Source organism: Phalacrocorax aristotelis, chromosome 5, assembly GCF_949628215.1.
Source record: "Phalacrocorax aristotelis chromosome 5, bGulAri2.1, whole genome shotgun sequence".
NCBI lineage: Eukaryota > Metazoa > Chordata > Aves > Suliformes > Phalacrocoracidae > Phalacrocorax > Phalacrocorax aristotelis.
In genome coordinates this window covers 67,313,748-67,335,693 of record NC_134280.1, presented here as the reverse complement: position 1 = coordinate 67,335,693, position 21,946 = coordinate 67,313,748, and positions in this window count along the sequence as shown.

Genomic DNA, 21,946 nt, shown 5'->3' with positions numbered 1-21,946 from the left:
CAAAGTTTTATGACTGCACTTCCACGCTGTCCTTCCCTTTTGCAACGGTGAATCCTCTAGTGTCACTCCCACCTCTTTGCTTCAAACAGAGCACAAACACCGTAAGAAGTGATTGCTTGTTTCGACTCTGGTTAAAACGTTCTAGGCAACCAGATGGTGCAAAATCTGAGGCCCATGCTCAGGAAGACATTTAAACTAATGGTGGCTTTAAGCATGTCGAGATTAAGCGCATGCAGAATAGCAATGCATGAATACATTTCATGAATAGCAATATGATTAGACAAACACTTTCCTGACTGAGATCAAAGTCTGTTTAAGTGCTGACGATAGCACTGAATGTTTACCTCTCACTGATTTATTATACAACCCTTTTTCGGCTACTGTTGTCAGAAAGAGCTCAAAAAATTGGGGAAAAAAAAAAGATTATTATTATTCCAACAGTAGTTATGCAGAAAGTCCTGTAACATCTGAATCACCTTCTGGTTTTAACTGCCCATAACCTAAGCAACACTTAACTTCACCGACTTCAGTGTGATCTTGAAGATCTCATCAATCTGTCAACGATCCATTATGTTAGGCATCAGCAAATCTCAGAAGTTTCAGAATTCAGATGGGATCAGATTTGAGTAGGAATTCAAACTATGTGACAATTAATGATGTCAAACCTCTAATTTATAAACCTGGAATTTCACTCTGTTAACAGTTCACAAGGCCTAAAGAGATATCCCATAAAGAGAGCTCATATGAATCCAACCAAGGTGGTGGGTACAAAATCAAAGAGCAGATTTCCGTCTATTCTAGTGGGACACTGGATTGTTAACAAACCAGGGATTGGAGCACACATGGCTTTTGGGCTTACTCTTTCAATTCCTTGAGTGATAAGTAGCTGTGAGCAGAGACCTGTTGCATACCAACACAAACCTGGGGGCGCGCAGAACACAGAAACGAACACTCTGGGTGGAAATTTGCATCTGCTGCATTGCTCATGTGGGAGAACACGGGAGCCCTATGAGCCTGTTCGTCGTGTTCAGCCTTATGCTTCCAAACACTCTGCATCAGCCCTCCAGAGGACTCAAACCTTCAGCAGAGTAAGGCAGCAGCCCTAGCCCTGCCCTGCTTCACTTGCGTGTCCAAGAAGTGACCACACCTACGGTAACACTGTGTGCCTTGGTTAGGAGTTTCAATGCAGAAGGCCTAGGGTGGAAGAGAGGAGAGAGTCAGCTGTGTCATCCAGGGGTGGTCTCCTCAAGTCAAAGGGGAAACCTTGCAGTCTAGTGCTGCTGAACTGGGATGGAGAGACTGGCTCAGTAGGGCTCATCTGACCACTTGTAGGATCTTTTATATTTGCAGGAAAAAAATAACAACAAAAAAAGACAGCTATAAGTGGCCAACATAGCTGTGATGCGATTTTGGCAGGTGTAACAGCAACAATAAAATTCTTATGTCCCTGGTGCACTGAAACCCTGTTTGTTGCTGTTATATACTGTTATCTGGTCCTACCACTTTTCCTTAAGGGATAATTTTGTTTTCCAGTCTTGCTGGTTTATAGCAAGGCTGGTAAACTGCAGAGTGATGCAAAACACTTTCTGCTTAAAAAAAAAAAAAAAAAATTTATAAGTATTTTTGAGATGTTCTTACACAGACCTAAATGTTTTGGTCTTTCTTGGGACTGAAGAAAGGAAAATTATCTAGTTGTTCTTAAGCTGACTTTCTCCTCTCCTCTTAGTCCCAGCCTTCCTCTGGAAGTTCCGCAGCTCACCGAAAGAAGCTGCAGAGGCGACAGGCTAACAACATTTGTTTACTGCGGATCTTTTACTGTGGATCTCCCTTTGAAGAGTCATTACAACAACATCATTCTGCATATCCGGAGGGTGGATTTCTTATCTCCCTGAAGGAGAAGGAGAACAATCGCATATTTGATAAGTTCAAACAAAAGCGCACACAATTATAGGAAGTGAAATGTTTGCTAAAAGAGGGCAGTTTATACAAAACCCATTTTTATAACCTCATATATATATTTATTTCACAACAGCTTTCAAGACTGTAACTCTGCACTATCTCTATCTTGTGGTAGCACATGAAATATTTCCCATTTGAAAATTGACACCGAAGGGAAAACATGCTGCAGAAAACAGCCATTGCAATAACTTTGCTCAGTGGCTACTTGCACCCCCACCCATCTCGCCCTCCAAGGCAGCAAGGTGTAGGTAAATCCATACAGGCTGCTTTCTGCCTGAGGGAACAGCAGCAAGGAGCGTGCGGACGGGAGAGGCACTCGCTTCCACGTCAGCTCCGGTGGAGCCCTGCTGTTCCAGGCCCCCTGCTCTGCCCTCCGCCGCTGCCCCAACGCAGCAAGGGTGCCCAGGAATAAAAGTTACAGGCAGTTTGTTGTGTTGTGGAGGCTGTGCTCTCCTGACGGGAAGGGCCAGGGTTGCGTGGGTGCAGGTATGGAAGAGGCACTGCCGACAGACACGCTCACGTACGAAGGGCATCGTATTCCAAAGGCAGAGCCCTTTACCAAAGTCATCCTCCTCTAAAAAGATACTCAGAGGTAAATCTGCTTGACACACAAGTGACAGAGCATCAGTTCCAATGAGCCATATCATGCTAAATAAAAACATACAGCAGCAAAATGGTAGGAGTGCGTGTGACTCGTAATCTGACTGAGTTTGGATTATGGGGGAGAGAGGAATTTCTTCCCGATGCAAGAAACAAGAAGAGAAGCAAGATTTTGATTCTGTCCTTACTGGTTTCGTAAAAAACTCCTAACAACTCTGTCTTTTAGAAAGATATTTTGTCTGTTTCCTTTCAGCAAAAATATATTAACTTGAAGTAATGATTAAGCCAATCCCTAGTCTAACGAAGAATGTTTTTTATTTCATTGCATTGGGGGTCTTTAACCAATTTTGGAACATCTTACAAGAAATATCCCTTCCCCCCCCCCCCCCCCCCCTACAGAAACCTGGGAAATCATTACTAATCTGATCAAATTCTATCAGAATTTTCTCCAGGAGATCATTGTCTTTAAAATTAGGTCAATGCCTCTCACATGCAATAGTGAGACTCAGGGGTATAGTTTATTCTAATCTGTAAAGTTTTTGGATAGCCTTAGAAATAAGGCAATGGAGCAGCAAAACCTAAGATCAGTCATTCGCATACATGCGTATGTTGTATATCAGGAAAACGCGAAGCGAGCAGTTAGGGTGGGCATAGAGTGTTATCAGTAAAGAATGAGAGCTTGCATTTTCCTTGAAAGCCAGATGCAAAGTGCAGGACAACGGCAAAGCAGACTGCGAGCAGATGTTCCACCAGTTTGCACCGGCACCCAAACTGTCAAACACGTTAAAAAAAAAAGAAAATTAAATGGAAATCTCTGGCCAATATGTTTTTGGAAGAGATTATTGTTACCTGCCATCTCTGATCAGGTCAGAGAACAAAAAACCCTTCACAAAACATTTGAAAATGCTAAATTAAGTTTGATTTGGACATAGGGTAAAAACAAGTGAGGAAACATATGCAAAATTAGCTGCTTTTCTTACTACTCTACAGTACTCTAAACTACAGTTTTCCCCTTACTTTTCTACTGCCATTTCCATCACGAACTATGGCTGCTTTTGTTCTGTTCTTGCCCCATCAGATGCAGTCCTGAGAGAGGCTGCAGACCATCGTCTTGCTGGATTTGGTGGGAGGTTGATGTGCATGGGCCTACATGAGTCAGCCGTGAGTAACTAGTTTATCTTATGCCTTCTTATTTTTAAAGGTGATTAATCTAGACCAGAAGCAAAGGGCTTTGGTGAGGCTGAATAATGAAGTTTATGGTGCCGTTCTCCATGTTGCTCCTGCTCTGTACAGGAGGCAGGCTCACGATTCACTGCTCAGTCCCCAGACATAGTGTTCAGGTATCATAAGAGAAGGATCAGTAGAAGAGGTACAATAGAAGATTACAAATTCGACATGAGTGAACTCAACAGACATTGGCGTAACTACAGCAGCTTAAAACTAAATCAATGAAAGGCAGATCCCTGGGTACTCTTCTATGGCCAAAACTGAGAGGTTACAACTGTGACCAAGCTCACTGGGGAATACAGAATAAAGCTGTGACACACTTTATTGTCCACACCATTCAAGAAGCCAGGAAAGACCATATATAGTTTCTACAAAACGTTTCTGTTGGAAAACTTTAAAAAATATATGATTGAAATATCATAACGAGAGAGGCTTTAGAGCCTTTTGAATTCATTCAACCTCTTGCAAGGGTCAGCCTTTTAGCTGGCATATACAAGCTAAATGAGACTGTTAATTCTGTTATCCAAGTGTAAGGAAAAAAAATATCTATAAATCTTCTGAATGTAAAAGAAAACATAAAAAGACATTTCCTACATGGATTGCCTAAGGAAGACTTCCCCGGTATTATCCATATCTTTCTTTTCTTTTTTTTTTTTTTAAGGCAAACCTCTAGCCTGAAAATCCAGATTCCGGAGGGAGTGAGAAAGGTTTTCAGGATCAGATTGTAGTGTTTATATACAAAAGAATGCTAGTAAAGGTTAAAGAGATAGGCAAAACACATCTCAGTGCATTTCAGTACAGTGCATTTATATCACAGTTACAGTGGTATACAGATACTTAAGGCATGTATAGATAAATCTGGCCAAAAGGGCTTATTTGGAACTGTGTAACTTTAGATCTGCGTTAATGACATATCTGTGTTTAGCACTTCAAAAAGAAAAAAGCTTGATGACAGCAGTTGTTCAGCGAACACAAAAAGAACGTATGCCACAGGCTTTGTGCTCAGCCTTTGCTGCCACTGCTCTTTTATGACTTAGGAGGACAGGGGCCCTTTCAGACTGAACAACAACCCTGTGTCCTGTCCGCACATCATCGCTAACACCTGATGCTTTCACAGGTTGCACCATACGAGACAGGGAAGTTAACCTAGGGGTCCTGGCCAGATTCTCTGTTGGGAACTAGCTCTGTAATGCAGCCTTCAGAGGGGTTCCCCGCATCTCCTGACATCTTATTGTGTCGTGCGGTGGCCGCCCCAGGAAAAACTGAGCTTCTGTTTCAGGTAAAGGCACTCTTATGTGTACAAGTCTTTTGGATCATTCACGATGAAAGACTTACACAGTTGTATAAAAGCGCATGTGTGAATCATTATCAATATCATACTGCTTTGGAAGAACAGCCCAGAGGAAAGTTTTGTAGATAAAACTCCCATAAACAGCAAAATTAGTGTACATTTAGATTAAGGCTTCCAAACCTGTAAATGCTACTCTCTTAAACCCATACCTAAATGTAGATTGGCTGTGGTAAATATGTGCCTATTTTTCTGCATGTGTAGAAGGGTTTAAAAAATTACAGGTTAATGTTTCTGTAAATACGAATAGGAATTCCCACCTTCCTGCTCGGAATATTTAAGGCATCCATCGCAATCAGTGGGTACCATTCACAGCACTGACCGGTTATTACCTTAGTATTACACCGTAAATGAGATTTTAAGGGCTATTGTCCTGGACCCTAAAGATTTGTGTGCACATGAAAAACGGCCACACACTTGCACAGAACCAAGGCCCCCCAAAAAACCCAAAACCAGACTAGTTTAGAAACAAATATTTCTTTTGCTGGAAAACTTCCATTTCTCTTTAGATGTCACGCAAAAGTGACTGCTAAGGAAATGTAATGCTGGAGTTCAATCACAATCCTACTGTAACACAAGGCAAAACAGTCTTTGACTTCCAGACATGTAAGTTATTCTTTTGAACTCATCAGAAGATTCAAAAAGTGAAGATATATGTTGTATTTTAAGGCAAGTATATTCATTTTCTTCAAAGCCATGTACAACTACCTGAAACAGAGACACCTTTCTTTACTAATTTATGCAGAATAATTGGGAAAATAGCGCACAGAAAAATATCTTCCTTCCTACACACTTCTATTGATTTTTGTCCCTCAGCATATGTAGATCCAAATAGTATTTTCACTTCCAAGTTTTCAGAGTTAATGATTTACTTTTGGCTTCCTGTAAATATGAAAGACATTGCTGCTTTTCCCAGAAAGGATAAAAGAATTCTCTCTGGTTTCCTTCTGTTATGCAACATTCTGCAATCCCCCCCTGCAGGAAAATGTAACTTTGACTTCTGCAAGGTATAATTGCATGGAGTGTGGAAGAGAACACAATCTGGTAAACTCACCCAGAGATTATATTTGCTCGTTTTTAACTTCCTTAGACAAGGTTTCCATCAACAGGAGCTTTGGCATTCAAGAGGCTGCTAGAATAAATTAAGGGGCAGAAGTGTCATCTGGTTAACACTCTTAAGCCAAAGCACAAGCAGTGTCACGGACATGAAAGAGATCACAGATATCCTACTATTTATGATGTGATTGTAAAGTGTAAAGTGTGCTACAATCTTAAGGCAATACATGTTAATTACCCTCAGCAGATCTCTGATGTTATAAAAGCAATTGCTAGGATCTCTTCTGCATTGCTGATAACTATATCTATCACAGCTCGGTTTGTTTGTTTTAAGTTGCATTCTTATAAGCAACAGGAACTCTCAGCAATATAATTCTATAGAAATATTTTTTTTTTAAAGTTTAAAACATTGGAACATATCCAGTGGGCCCTTAGCTCTGTTCATAAAAAGAAGACAGTAATCCCGCTGGGGCAAAAGTCCACAAATGCATGCATTAGGTTTGACCCCGTCCTACCAGCGGCATGGAAAAGCTTTTCCCCTAAGCCTCCAGGAGAGCAAGAACAGGCCTAGAGTCTATCATCAAGAGCACACTAAGCCTACAAAATAAATACAGCAAAAAATTCACAGATATGGTTTTGGTGCTTATAAGCAAGCTCCCAGCTGCAGAGGTGAGGTGCACGTAGTTGGCTACATACCTAGAAGAGCGGGGACATCACTTAAGAGAGCCTATGTTCCAGAGGGGCAGAAATTCATGCTGGGCCCCAGCTGTGCTTACTTACATGGCCCCCAGAATTAGGGAGTTACCCCAAAGCATATCCTATTCCCCGTGTCCTGAGGAGAAGATCAACACTCCTCCCAATCCTGAGGAGCCCTAGTTTGGGAAAGGTTAAGCTCAGTTTGGCTCAGGTATAAAAAGACTTGACATTTTCTTTTCCTCTCTAATGTAACGAACACCTGAACATATGCAAAAAAATGTACAAATACAATAATCTTATCACCCTTTTCATAAAGCACTAGAAAAACTGGGTTGATAGGCTTCATTATCATGCAAATAAAAATGGGTCAGGAAGAACGAAAATGGAGGCTTTGGAACACAAGACTTGTTAAGAAAGTAAAACAAATCATTAGTTTTCGGGGGAAACTTCACTATTAACTGTTATCTAGTAGTTAGCAAGGCGACCAGTGACTGGTACCCACCACCTATCACGTAATCCTGCAGCTAAGATGAAACACCTGACTATCATTGCTGGGTTTGGGCAAAGGTATTTTGGGAATAGTCTGCATAACTTATGAGAGAGACCCTTTTTTTTCGAGAACCGATAGTTATGGCCCCATCATATTCTACTCTCACGTGTTTCAGAAGGGCAGAAGTGATGATAGAAACAGCTTGTGAAATATCTCCCCCCCACCCCTCCAAGAAAAGGCCAGTGTTGACATTGAGCTCCTTGTTATCCTTATTAGAACCAAGAAATGGCACAGTAGGAGAAGTTATACTATATTTCTCGACGAAGAACAAAAGGAAGCACACCAACTTTAATTATATTACGGGCAGGAAATGCCACTGACTTATTTGGAGTTTAAGACTGCACAGCAAGATCGCGCACTTGTACAAGTACAGAACTACTTGTTGGAAAAGGAGCGAATATCAAAACATCTGCCTCATAGACAGAGCTACGTAAATTCAAATCAAATACAGAACAAACCTCTGCATTATCTGATGAAGTAACATGAGTTTGTGGCAGCTCAGACAGTTTTGAGAATATTTAGGTGACCCAGTTTCAAACAAAATGATTTATGGGAATAAAGCAAATACACCATGTTTGCAGCACTGTCAGACAGAGAACCACATCCAAGAGGCAGGACTCCCTAAACCCTTCTGTACAGTCCTGCCACACAAGCAGCTCGGCAAAACAGAAAAGGACATCGCATTTTCCTTTGCACATGCAATTAAATTTTATGAATCTAAGGAGAGCATACCGCATTTAAACACTGAGTTCAGCCAATAAATCTTACAGGTGTCTAATTCTTATATGAGTGTAGCCTCAGCACACGCCTCTAAATAAATGAGGATGTTCACCATGAACTCCTGAGATCAGATCCAATAGTAATCCTTCCACAGAGTGATTCCACTGATTTTAGTCGCGTTACTTTTAGCTTACTGTGGCACGAGCGGATTACCCATCCCATAGGCTATATATAACCATCGACGTGAATAGCAATCTGCTTATGGACTTTAGAATATTTGCTGGCCCCTGGCCACAACCACAAGAAACAAGAGTTTCAGAAGTAATCACAGCTCCTCCTCTTCTGTCACTCAGCACAAGTAGGAAGGAAATTGCTTTTAACATATATATTTACACAAGCTTAGTTGCATTAATTATTTCTCCTACGATATTCACTTCAGTTGTTCTTGTTATTCCTTTTTAGAAGGGGATTGATTGGCTGTAAGTAACTCTGTGTTTTTAAGTGAATGGACCCACATGAACACTTGGTCCTGTACTACTTCTGTTTGTTAATAGCTGAGCCATTCAGTATGGAACGGCAGCACCCGCAGAATTCCCAAGAAAACTATGAGTCATCCCATCATTGCTCATAGGAGGGCTGTACGGCTGAGTATTACTGCCACCTAGTTTTCAATTTTTATTATTATCACCTAGAGTTTTGCATTTCCCATGGTAAAAATGTACATGCATAAAACCAGAAAATTTTCATTCTGGTCATATACGATACACATCCTGTGGTGTAATTCAACAGGACAAAATTGTGCCATGATAAACTCTTCCTGGACAAACTTAGATGCAATCACTTGAAATACATACTAAGGATACATCATTACCAATCCCAAATATAACCAGACGGTGAAAGATCCCACTCAAGTTTCCTACCGAGGGTCAAAACAAGAGCCAAGTTTGCAGCTTCGCAGAAGTTTGTAGATCTACGGTTGATCTTTGCCAGCTGACACTGAATCTAAAAACTTTTATTATGGACTTTTCTCATTGCAATTGACAAATAAAACTCTCCCACTTAATGTAGGTGCTTCATGAAAACTTTGCAGAAAGGCCTCGCAACGTAAGACTTCTTAGCGAGATACCATGTATTTTTCATTTCGAGATGTACGAAGAGAACCTTTATATTGGGGTAGTCTTTTTTAGACCAAGATATGAACTAAAAGCTTAGCAATAAAACATAGAGAAATGTGAAGAGGAATTAAAGCGATTTTTGAAACCTCATATAAATTTCTTTTTGAGGTTTGAGAAAGGAACTGTAAAGCTTCTCCATCCTGGTGATCTTTTCGCTTTTATAATGGTTCTGCAGTTTCTGACTCTGAGTAGGAGCACCTGTGGGAACCCATGGAAGCTGGAGGTTAAATCCAGAACCCGGCTGAGCACCCTTTCACAAGATGTGAAATGATAAATGTATTGCCACAGGCAGGTTCCAGATTTGAAAAACAAATTAAAAAAAACAAAAGCCCATAACTGAGATTTCTTATAACTGTTAGAACTGGGGCTCTGTTATGCCAAGACAGAGTAACATGTTTTATAATTCATCCAGTGCAATTCTCCTAAACTACATGAGGAAAAAGTCTGTTCTTCGCTGCAACCAAATTTTGTCCATTCTTTTAACAAATAGCGTGGCAAAAATTAGGCCATTTCATTGTGCCTGTGTGTAGTAATCACGCCCAAAAGCTGCTCAATAAATCTCATAACGGAGCCTGAATTCTCTTTCATGGAAGTGAGAGATTTGTGCGATGATTTTTCATGGCAGCAAGAGCAAGCGCTGATGTCGTTAGTCTTTATTTTTACTAAAAGAGCTGTAATGACTGAAAGTAGAACAAGATGTTTGTGAATTTCAGGCATGATGCAATCTGAGGAATTTCGCATGCTGGACGAGTTGACAGGCATGATTCTGAAGCAGGCCTTTTAAGACAAAACTGAGACATCTATATTAACGCAGGTTGAGAGGCCACAGATGTCTCCAAACACTCCCTTTTTTTTTTTTAAATGTTATTGAAAGACGAAATTCTATTTGAACTCCAATCCTAGGCCCCTGGGCTTGAAAACCATATTGTGCACCCCCCACCGTGCTCAGGTTAAGTTCATTCAAACTATTTTATGCAGCTACAGTATGGATCACACTCAGTTTTTCTTTTTTCCTTAACAGGTTTGTTTCTGGTCATAAATTCTCAATCAGTGGGCAAGCCACATTGTCCAATTTAGTAAATAGTGTAGTTAAAACATGTTTAAAGTCAAAAGAAAAAGGATCTGACAATGGAGCATTGTCCCCTTTTGCCGAACTGAAGTGTACCTTCTTTGATTCGGTAACCTTGCTGCACTTTGGTATGAAATTGCCCCTTTTTCCATCAAACTTGCATTTAAAGTGCCTCATTAGCATGTCTCACCGGATCAGTAACGATTCTACTAACCCAACACTCGTCTCAGTCAAGCCACCATGGTTTTTCTATCTGTTTAACATCTAAAACTCCTTGACAAAGTTCCTTTTAAAATTTACTCCTTTTGTTTCTCCTTGGGTTTTCTGCAAAGATCTTTAAACTTCGATGTACTCCAGGATGACTCCTGAACAAAAATCATGTCTAGCCCAGCTAGTAAATCTAGCCTCCATTCAATGGGATTAAATAAGTGCTTCACGGCTATTGTAGAAGCCTCTAAAAAGGATCTTGCATCTTTAAGAGTTTCCTACAATAAATTAAACACATCTCACCCATTGTAAAAGACAGGAAAAAAAAAAGAGACTTGATCCAGCACAGGGGAGACACTAAAGACCCGCAGTGATGCAATACTTGTAGTTCCAAAACACCCACAGATAACAAAGCCTAAATTAATAGCAACAGGCAATGGAAGCAGAATATTATTTCTTTAGGAATTCAGCCTTGGACTTCATGTCAGTAAGACATGGCCAGCAAAATAAAATAAATATATGACAGATTAAAAATCTGTAATTTGGGGGGTTATTAAAACGGAACATGGCAGGATTTTAGCTTGAATTTGCAGTACCTCGGCCAGGAAATTCCTGTTTCTTTTCTAATATGTAAGATCTCAGGCCCAACATTCAGATCCACTGTAGCATCTGAGCCCTGCTCAAACACGGGCACACGAGCAACCCTCCGGATCTCATTGAGGCTGGTGCCCCGCTTAAAGTTAAGCTCACAGTTGAGCTCAGAGCCAACACTCTCATCCAAATTTCTAGATCTTTCTGCTCATTTCTGAACTGAAATAGAGAAACCTTAAGCTCTTTTAACCATAGGGGAGGCTTAAAAAAAAAAAACCCAAAGCAATTGGTGCACACACACACAAAAATCTGTGCAGGGAATTATCTTAAAAAGAGTACCTGAATTTTCCATAAGGTCCTGAAGGCTGATAAGAGGCTACAAACCACTGCTTCATCAGCATGACCCTGACCTAAATTAACACTTGTTCCACTCAATGGCCTCTGAATGATATGTCTGAAAATCATTCTCACCCGATGAGTGTTGAAGGGCCTACCTGAAGTGAACCAAAGACGTGTTCAGAACACAGGAGGAAAACCGCCAGCGTAACTGGGCAACAGTTTAGCAAACTTTGCTGTAGGCGAAGAATGTGTTCAATAAATTCAGAAATATCTTTTAATTCTTGCGTGAAGACAAAGACCTTCACTGTATTCATTCCAATAATTTGTACTGCCATTGTCCGTATTGCTGAAGTTCTGCATGGTTTATGGCAGTTGTGTTTAACCTCGTGCATATCTGCAATGATAGAGGGGAAAAAGCGAAATGCAAACTGCTGGCTTGCTTCTTTCCTCCCTTTAAAAATTTCGTCATTTGGTCTGTGTTATCAACGTAGACACCTGCAGGAAGAATCTTGTTTTCCACAGGTTTTGTCACACGTATCGAGTTGTTACAACAGCACACAAAAGACATCTTCCCGAACACTTACTGATTGGCAGCTGCATGTCAAGAGAAAGGCAGCCTAGGCGGCAGCTGTGTTATTTCTAAAGGTAGTAGAAAACCTATTAGTCAAGTACTGATTTTCTTAAAATGCCCAGTAGGAACCCAAAACATTTGAAAATTCCAAACACTGGATCAACTAACAGGAAGCAGCACAATAATTTTATTAAAAGAACTCAGTTTTCTGAAGTGATATTATTTTATTTATTTAGTTGTTATTATTATTATTATGATGGACAGATTAATATTAACTCTGCTAGTACTGTTGTTGCTATTATTAGATGCAAAACAGGGTAGGAAATACCACAAGGTCCGTGTCTCTACGATAGCACAGCCCCAGCAAGCCAAACCGGCTGCTGCTGCCACAGCAGGACAAGAGTGTGTGTGGGCAGCAGCAGCTGGCAGAAGGCTGCTTCATCCCACCAGCGTCAGCCACCGTCCCCCTTCCCTCACCCTGCTAACAGCAAGTGAGGTACGGCTGACTCTTCAGTTTTATTTGTGCTGTCGGGAAGCCATGAGACAACCGTATACATAAAGCCAGCAAGCGTAGCTTGTTTTCTAGTAATGGTTGGCCTATAAAAACAACATTATCGTTCCAAACCGGACAGCACAACGTCACACCATTGACCGAGGCATCACGGTCTGCCTTGTCAGGCACACAGGAAAGGGTCTAGGAGTCTGGAGTTTGCTACTGCTCAGTTTCTAGGACCAAAAAGAGCAGATGTAAGACTACACTATTCTATGCAGTCAGTCACTCCCCAGGTCAGATCTTCTACCTATAGAAAGAAGAAATGTAACCCAGCAAGTTCAAATTTTTCCTTAACACCGCAGGGCTAATCAACCATGGAATATCGGCTGAACACTCTGATCCCGAGGGTAAATGCAATGTGAGAGGTGGAAGACTAGAGAGCAATTTCCTCATTAGTAGTGATTAAAGAAGACTGAAACAAAGTGCCTTGAGTTCACTAGCCAGGAAAATGGGGAAGCACAGAAGGAAGTGCTGCTTGTATAAACCAGGCAGGAGGGAAGATTGCTATCTCCTCTCCCCAGTCCCTCTTGCTTTAACCCACCATAGTTTACTAATATTATTATCCAAGGTAAACTTATTTTGCTTTTTGCCTTCCTGGTGTATGTGGTGTGATCCTGCTGTCCCTGAGGTCTGTCAACGTTCCAGCTAAGCTGAAAGCAGAATCAGTCATATTCATTTGCTTTTCCTGTCCCTCAGGCCAGACAGTTTGCAGAGCTGGCGATTATGGTACAGATTTGTGACCCGTTCCCATGCAGTCACTCTTGTGAGCCCAGACATCCAAGTGTCCCCCTTGCAGGAATCCTGCTTCTGCAGAACTCATTCAGAACTATAACTGCTATCAGTTTTCACAGCTTTGTTGGAGGTTATTGGTATCTTCTGATAGTTCCTGACAGTAGTCTTTTCTCATACCATAACTACCCCTCACAAGTTTCAAAGCTTGAAAAAAGTTCAAACCCAGAAAACTTTGATTCATAAAACAACCTTGCTCTTTCTAAGCCAGTCTCATCCCTTTTGAAGGTCTAACTCAAGTTTTGAACTGCATGTGTTTGCAATAATCAAACATCAGCTGATGTGCTTTGGTCCAAAATAAAACAAACTGATTCAGTTCACAGATGATAAGCTTTTTCTTTAAGGCAAAAGCATATGCAAGACAATACTTTTATAAAATTGGTTGAGAAATAGTGAAGTACTGATATATAATGTGCAATATTTGATACCTATATTAGTTATTCTTAACTCCCAGTAGTAACAGTCATACAGATTATCTATTTTGGTTTGATGTGTATTACAAATCTGCAGTTCAGAAAAATTCACTGAGCATGGGATTTTTTGTGAAAAATTTGGTGAAATTAGAGTTCCCAGCTAATCCCCAAGGTTCAAGCGTAATTCAAGGAAAGCAGTGGCTACGAGACCCCTCACATAATGCTATTTTAACACTCTTACTAAAAGAATTCTCCATAAAGATAAAATTAATTTAATGATAGATGGGAAGAAAATTTTCTTCTTAGCCCCTGAAAGCATCGCTTGTACTAAAATGGATTAAAAAGCTACCTTGCACTCAAGGATAAACAAGCCAATGCCTCATAGCACAGGGTTTTCAGATTAAAGCCAACACTCTGACAGACATTCTGAAGATGTGTCATCAGCCCTGCAACAAAATTATACAAACAGTGAAATAACCCCTGGATTCATAAAGCTTCAAATGTCCAAATCCAGCATCACCAGGCAGCTAGCTGTGAGATTCCCCAGAAGAGAGAAAATAGGTGGAAATTTCATAAATTCATCTTACAAGAAATTATTCTCCGGTTCTACAACAGTTTGTAGTCACCCACTGGCCAGGCTGCATCCACCCATCATCTCTCACGCTTTGCTGGAAGCTCTTTAGAGCAGGGATTATCTTTTTGCTCCATGTTTTCAGGGCAGCTAACACAAAGCAATCTCATTCATGGCTACGGTCTGAAGTCCTGCCATGCTACACCAAAAACTGTAACAACAGAGCAAGGTGTTGCTGTGTGCAATTAACAAAACATCTTATTCACAGCCAACTGTCAGTTCTCCATGTCTCACAGATAGGAAAAAGGGGCAGAATGAAATGTGTCTGACCAAGTTTTAACTACTGTATATATTAGCCAAAAAGCTCAGACCTACCAGGTAGGAATTTGCTACAGACAATGAAGGGAAGAAGTGCTTCTAAAGAACAATTCGCGTTACCCAACAATAGATGTCGATGGTAATCATAAATTGTTGGATTTATTACTGATCCTCTGACAGCGCTTCCGTCACTTCCTCGCCATTCACAGCGACACAATATGAGACAACTAGTCCAGACCAAAAGCTTTAACTTGCCAATCTCTAAGTTGTGAAATAGTACGACGAGCCACAGAGCCTCTTCCGAATGCAGTGGGCTACTCCTCATCCTGCTGCTCTCTCTTGGTTGCCGTACTCCTCCGCTTTCGACACAGACCTCACGTACCCTTCTGCAGTTAACCCTGCTCACAAGGTTAGCTGTCAGCAGTCGCATCCGCTCTGCCTCACCCTACAGGAAACAAAAGCTGTATTTTCTTTAGTATGGCAGGACACCACAGTTTACCATCCTGACCTGAAGACAGACACTGTTCCTTCTGGCAACCTCTTATGGCAATTCCCAACAGAACAAAGTGATAGGAAATGGTTTGGGTTTCTTTTATTCCACTGGGTATGTCAAGGACAAGCTTTCCTGCTCTTGCCTTTTTATAGCTGATAACTTATGTGGCCACAAATTCTACAAAAGAGAAGGAAATGCAAAGCTGTTTGCCAAAAGAAAGCAAGCATGAATCAAAAAACAAAAAAAAAGAAAAAAAGGAAAGGAACTGAATGTCCTGTAAGAGCAGAAGGCTGAAGACGCTGGAAAATTCACAAGCCTTCCACTGTCCATCTTATGCTGGCATTAAGGGTCAAATATTGTGCACCGTAGTAAATGAGCCAGTTCGGAGAGCAATTACCACAATTTGCAGCTGGAATGAGGGAGAAAAGTATTAAAACATGAGCAGTGGCTTTTGGTTCCAAAACCAAAAAGGTTGAATCAAAACTCGGTTTCATTTCTTCTGAATTTCTAAGTCTGATTTCTTCCAATCTCAGCCAGAAAAGACTTCAAAGCCCTTGTTACAAAACTACAGCAGCCACTTAGAGAAGTTGATCATTCAAAAAAGCATCGCTTTCACGTTACGTTCACACGAGAGAGAGAGAGTCTGTCATCAGGGACCTCAAGAAATCCCGACCAATCGCAAACTGAAAGAAACCAGTCAGTCTTCAATTGTCATTTTTCTTTCTCCTGTCTGTGTACAGGATGTGACAATGATGAACTCTAGTACCTTATTCCTCTCTCTATCAGCCTTAGTACAGGGGTCTTTAACACAAGTCTAACTTTCTGAAAGTCCCAGACTGTAAAAAGTTCATTAAATTAGCCCCACACCTAAAAGACGGGCACAGAAAAAACCAATTTGATAAATTAGGGCTATGTTTTCTTTCTACTTTTTCTTTTCTATTGCTCAAAAAACCCCACTACTTTTTTCTTAATTCCATCTCTAACCATTCCACAGCATTCACAAGAGTTCTTGAGTAATAATTATTTCTGCAAGAAAATCTTTCTGTTGCAGCTGTGTGCGCACATGAACCGATCAGTCAAAGCAAATAATTGCTACAGAGTACTTCATCTCCATGTTTTCCGTACTATTTTTTGATTCCTCTTGCTAAATTACTCTCAAAAGAAGTCCTTTGGGCAGGGAAAAAGGCTTTGTATCATTTCTATAGAGCACTTGTAATCATGTAGGTGCTGTAGAGAAAGAAAATGACAATTACATTTCCCTTATTTCAAGCCCAGTTTGGAAATCATACACCAGAAAGAACAGGAAATCCCGTTCCTGAAATGCAGATGTCACAGTGGTACAATACAGCTCCTGTAAGCACAGGACAATGAACAATATTTTAGTACAAAAGTAAAGATCAGAACCATCAAGTAAAATATACAGGAGGATTAACTGGTAAGAAGAATTCATAAATAAAGCCAAAATTCACAAGCGACGCACCAACTCCTGAGGAGAGAGAGATCAGCAATACAGGTGCTGAATGCAAGTATTTGCCTGACCTTTAAGTAGAAAAACAAATTACTTTTTAATAGGAACCTCAAATGTAAAACATATCAAAAATAAAGTTTTCTTCCACTTTGAATTTGCCAGTTAATTATGAAGTAGATTAATAAACCAGGAGGTAGAATCTCTCTGTAGAGAATATTAATTTTCGTCCATATTATGCTTGATGACACCCTAATAATCCCACACCAGATGTATGCACTCGATAAAAAAAGCTCAGCTATGCGTAGGTGAGAATTCTGTAGAAAGAGACCATTAAAAGTACAGCCAAGCATGACGTTATAGAAGTGCTATTTCACGGCCCAATGAAAAAAAATTATGTTGTAGCCTAAACCGTCTTCCTTGAAGAAGCAGGTTGATCAGGCAACACCACCTTCCAGTCTGGGGTCATGGATTTGGACTCGATGATCTTAAGGCTCTTTTCCAACCTTAACGATTCCGTGATTCTGTGATTTGAAGCAGCCTGTACCAGCTTGCTGGTGACCAAATGTTGCTCCCAACTGACAGTCCTACACTGATCTACTTGAAAAAAAGTTGAAAGCCTCTCTTTTCTTCCTAATGGACAGGTGTTCCCCTGACACACAAAAACCCAACCCATCGTTACATTTGGTTGCTAACTGGAGTCCTTATGGGTAGTCTCAAAGGAAGACAATGGGGGGAAATGACCAGGGAAAGTTAATGACTCTTTTAGCCCCACAGATGGTCGCTCTAACTCATAACTCCGGGAAATTGTCTAAAACTCTGTTATTCAATTAGAACCAAAAACCTAGAAAAATCTCAATGCGGTAATGAACAGTAAATCAGACATGAGTTTGCCACATGATAAAGCGTAGAAAAAAGGACAAAGACTTTTTGACACTTACCCAGCCAGGAAGAAGGCATTTAAACACACCACGGAGCAGAGGTTTAATAGTCTCCTGCCACAGGGCTGTCATGCAGTAACATCTGAATTTTGTATTCACCTTTTATACATTTCACCACCAACAAAATCTTGTCATACTGGAAATTGTTTAGAGAAGTGCAATAAAAATAATAAATAAGCTGGTTTGATAGGAGACGTCTCAATACCTAAATTTATGTACTTTGATGTAGTAAATTCCAAATTATTCACATATTTATATTATTTCCATATCTTTTAAAACAATCAGTGCTGTAACCACATCTCTAATATTCAGAGAGTAAAATCACCAAAGACAAACACCTTAATATACTGGACACAGACAAATAGCATTCATGGTCAAATACTGACACGACAATGAGATCCTTGAAACAGGATCTCCCTTAGGAACAGGACACAGCGGCTTTTATGACAAACTTTTCAAAACCACGTTCACGATTAAACAGCCCAAACTCAGATTCAAGAGAGACCAAAGAGCCCAGAATCATGTTTACAAAGGTTTTGCAATATTGGGTACTTGGCTTCCATTGATTTTAGTGTGTTAAAAACTACCAGTTCAATGTTTACAGGTATTTGGATATCTGAAGTTATCAAGAGAGTCCTAAGCCCTAGTATATTAAATGGGATCTAAGCACCTAATTGTTTAGACACTTCAGAAAATGCTGGTAGATGCCCAAAAGGCGTTTCTGAAATATGTCATAATATTGGTACAGACTTGTATAGACAGGGAATAGGCCAGGAGACCTACCATTTTGAGACCATTTCTAATATCTTTTGTTCTGTGAGACAAAGATACATAGGAAGACGCAAGTAATTTTTACTGTTGCCAAGTTAACCTCTTAAAAATAGAAAACAGAGACTTGGTGAACTTGAAAGAAAAAAGAACTAGTTGCCTAGACACAGTAGAATTATTCCCATATGAAGGGGGCGAGCTGAAGAAAAATCAGGTTTAGTTTGTCTATTTTTCAGAAGAAAGGATTTAACCCACTTTTCCTGGTGAATTTGAAATTCATTTTAAATTCATCACGTTAAAAGTCATTAGACTTCAGCCATATTCCTCTGAGGTGTGTCTCCATCTTTGTTGCTGAAGTCTGCTTCCTGAGCGAGGCAGATTTAAATTTAAACTCAATATGCTGGACACCCTTTTTATTTTCCATGGTGTAATTGTTTTTGTTCTGCACTTTAAGCTGCCTGACCTGAAATTAGCAATTTATCATACTGCCCAGTTAAGAAAAAAAGAGTGACTGTACAATGGAAAATGTTGCTGAGGGTCTACTTCTGTTGCCAAGCTGATCTAAACTCATTTCTTGATCTAGGTCCAGCCCATTTTATTTTTATCTCTTTCATAACAAAAGAGAAACAACTTGGCAGAAGTCTGCAAACTCTTGGTGGAAAGACAGAATAGCTACTGGGTACCAGAGTATCTGGCAAGACATACAAGTGTTCCCAGACATAACTATCATGAGCACGTAAATAAAAACATAACTTACATATAGCACCGCCACAGATAGAGTGCTTTTAAAATCCTTTTCCAAAGCCACGTCCATTTGTGCCCGGCTCAGCTGCGGGCAAATAAGCAGCAAAGAACAATATTCTTCTCTGGCAGAATACGGAATTGCGAGTCCCTCCATTTGCAGGTCACAGCAAGCATCACAACCAGGGGGTGAAGGAGGAGGTTCTGAGTCATGGGAACACAGTAAATGTTAAAACTCACTATCTTCTCTAAAGAAGTAACATCCCAAAGGCAAAATTAAGAACATTTTCCTCACTATTCATGAGGCCCAGACTTTTCCAGAGACTGAACAAGCACACAAAATGTCAAATGGTGATATATACCCAGGACCGACCCGTTAGATATGACTTACATCATCACACATTGAAAGCATTAGTGCAAAAATGCACCAGAATTTTTCCTTCCCGAATCCAGTTTGCTGCCAGAGCTTTGGTTGACTATCTAGAATACTGTGAGTTACTCCCCATAACTATCAGACCTGTGATCTAGATCCCCATCAACATCCTTCTGCATCCATCTCTTCATTATGAACACAAATCAGCAAAACCAGAACAGCTTCCCAACAGAGCGGGGAGGGGGAGGCAACCAAACAAAAAACAGCCACCGAGAGAGAGAGAATGTGACAATATTATCCAACTAAGATCTCTGGAGATAAGATGTTCTTAACAGCAAACTTGTTTCTGACAGGTTCAAGAGGCTACAGGCCAACTCATTTTATTCAGTAACTTTTCTTTTGGAGCCTAAGAAAGAAAAGTATTCTTTTAATATAACGACAGCTCAAGGTCTACAGTATATGCTTTCTTCTCATCACTTTGCACGTTCCATATCTATCCGTAATAACTCCACTCCCTACGATTTCCTTTCAAGGAGAATTACTCTGCTTTGACTTCCCCCACATTCTCAGATTTTATACATTAGTTTCATTATGAGTATTTAAATGGAAACTCTTCGATTGAAAGAGGAGATATTTGACTCGATCAGTAGCGACTGTCTATTTAACTGCCTTCACAAGCAAGAGTCAAAATGTTTACCTAAGCATTTGTATCGAGACACAAGACACCCACAGTTACATTCAGACAATATACACATTTTCTACAACTACGACCCATCAGATTGCACGACCTTTGTCAATCTGACTTCATTATGGTATTTTACCATCTTTTCTATATTAAGAGAATTAACATATTCAATTCTGCACTTATTTGAACACTTCACTGGCTAGGACCACATGTCTTGAAGAACCACTGTTTCCAAAGTAGAAAGATTAAAGTCCTTCCCTCCTCTACACACTTCTGTCCACTACTTTTCCAGCAAAGAGTGGTACACAGGTACAAAACAGTGCTATGCATTTCAGGAGCAATGATGGTTTTATGGTTCTGATATGGCATGCTGTCTTCAAATTAGAAAAACAAACTTCTGGTTGATTAGCCACAGATATACGTAGCACAAGCACCTGACTTCATCCAGCTAGTAGATGTCACTGACTCAAAATGCTTCAGCTGACTCTAAAAACGTCTGCTTTAGAAGTTGAATCCTAAACTTCTGCTGTGTTTGGTCATCATAGTCTGTTGAATGAAGCTGTTAACAAAGGACCAGCTAGTTTGACAGGTAGAGTGACAGGAAAATATAGAGAGACCTAAAAGACTTCTCAAATAGTTGTTCCTAAAATACGCCCTGTAACATAAAAGCTACCTGGGCCATTGCACGTGCATGTGCACACACACACAAATACAAAGGGAGAGGTGTATAGAAAAAATTGTATGACCTCCCTTCAAGAATGTATTTTCAGGAAAGATTTGGAGAAAGAACCAGAGCCTGAGCAAGGAACAGCAAGGAAACAGACAGGGAGGAACAGAGTAACATGGGGAAAACAAGAGCTATTCAGGCCATTTATTGGAAGTGCACACAGCAGAGCAGGAGGAAGAACGTAGATGATGCCTAGCTCACAGAAGAGCACAGTGCAGCGGTCTGGAGGAGCTCTGAGGGAGTCAATAGTCTGTAAGTAGCATCCACTAGCAAATTTGCTCATGCACAGTGTCCTTCCGACACAGAGCTACCCATGTAAGCACTATCTGTAGGGTACTTCCACCACACTCCAGAGGAAAAACATGTTTGGACCATCTTGAAGTGAAAGCAAGAAGGTTCAGTAAAATGTGAAAGGTGTGGGGAAGAGTTCAAAATCACATTTAATCCTTGTTCAGCAAATTTGGTGAAATACATGAGTTTTGCTAAGAAATATTTTGGCATATTGAACAAACACTATGACAAACAGACTGCACCCGTTCCTACTTTTCTGTCATTGGCAAACCAAATTTGTATTTAGCTCCACCAGTTGCCAATATTTCATGGGAATGAACATCTGACCTCTATGTCAGTATGTCTAAACCACGGCATGAAAGCTAGCCTTAAATGAACCTTTTCAATGAAAGCCAAACCAGCAGTTACCTGCATTAAACCGACAATGCCCAAATATAGAAAACTGATTACAGGTTACAAGTAGCCCTGATAGGTTAGGTACACTTGCTTTTTCACCCAACACAAAGAGATCACAGTCAGAGAAGGAAGTATTTAATTACTGTTGACTTAATCTGTTAATTAAAGTAAACATAAATATTTTAAGTCCTAGTCAATTCATCTATTTTTGGTCTAGGAATGAGTAATTATCTTGTTTGTGACTAATCTCAGTAGGAAATTTATGAGGGGCAAGGGCCACTTCGGAAACACAAGGTCTAACGTGAGTACCCGAG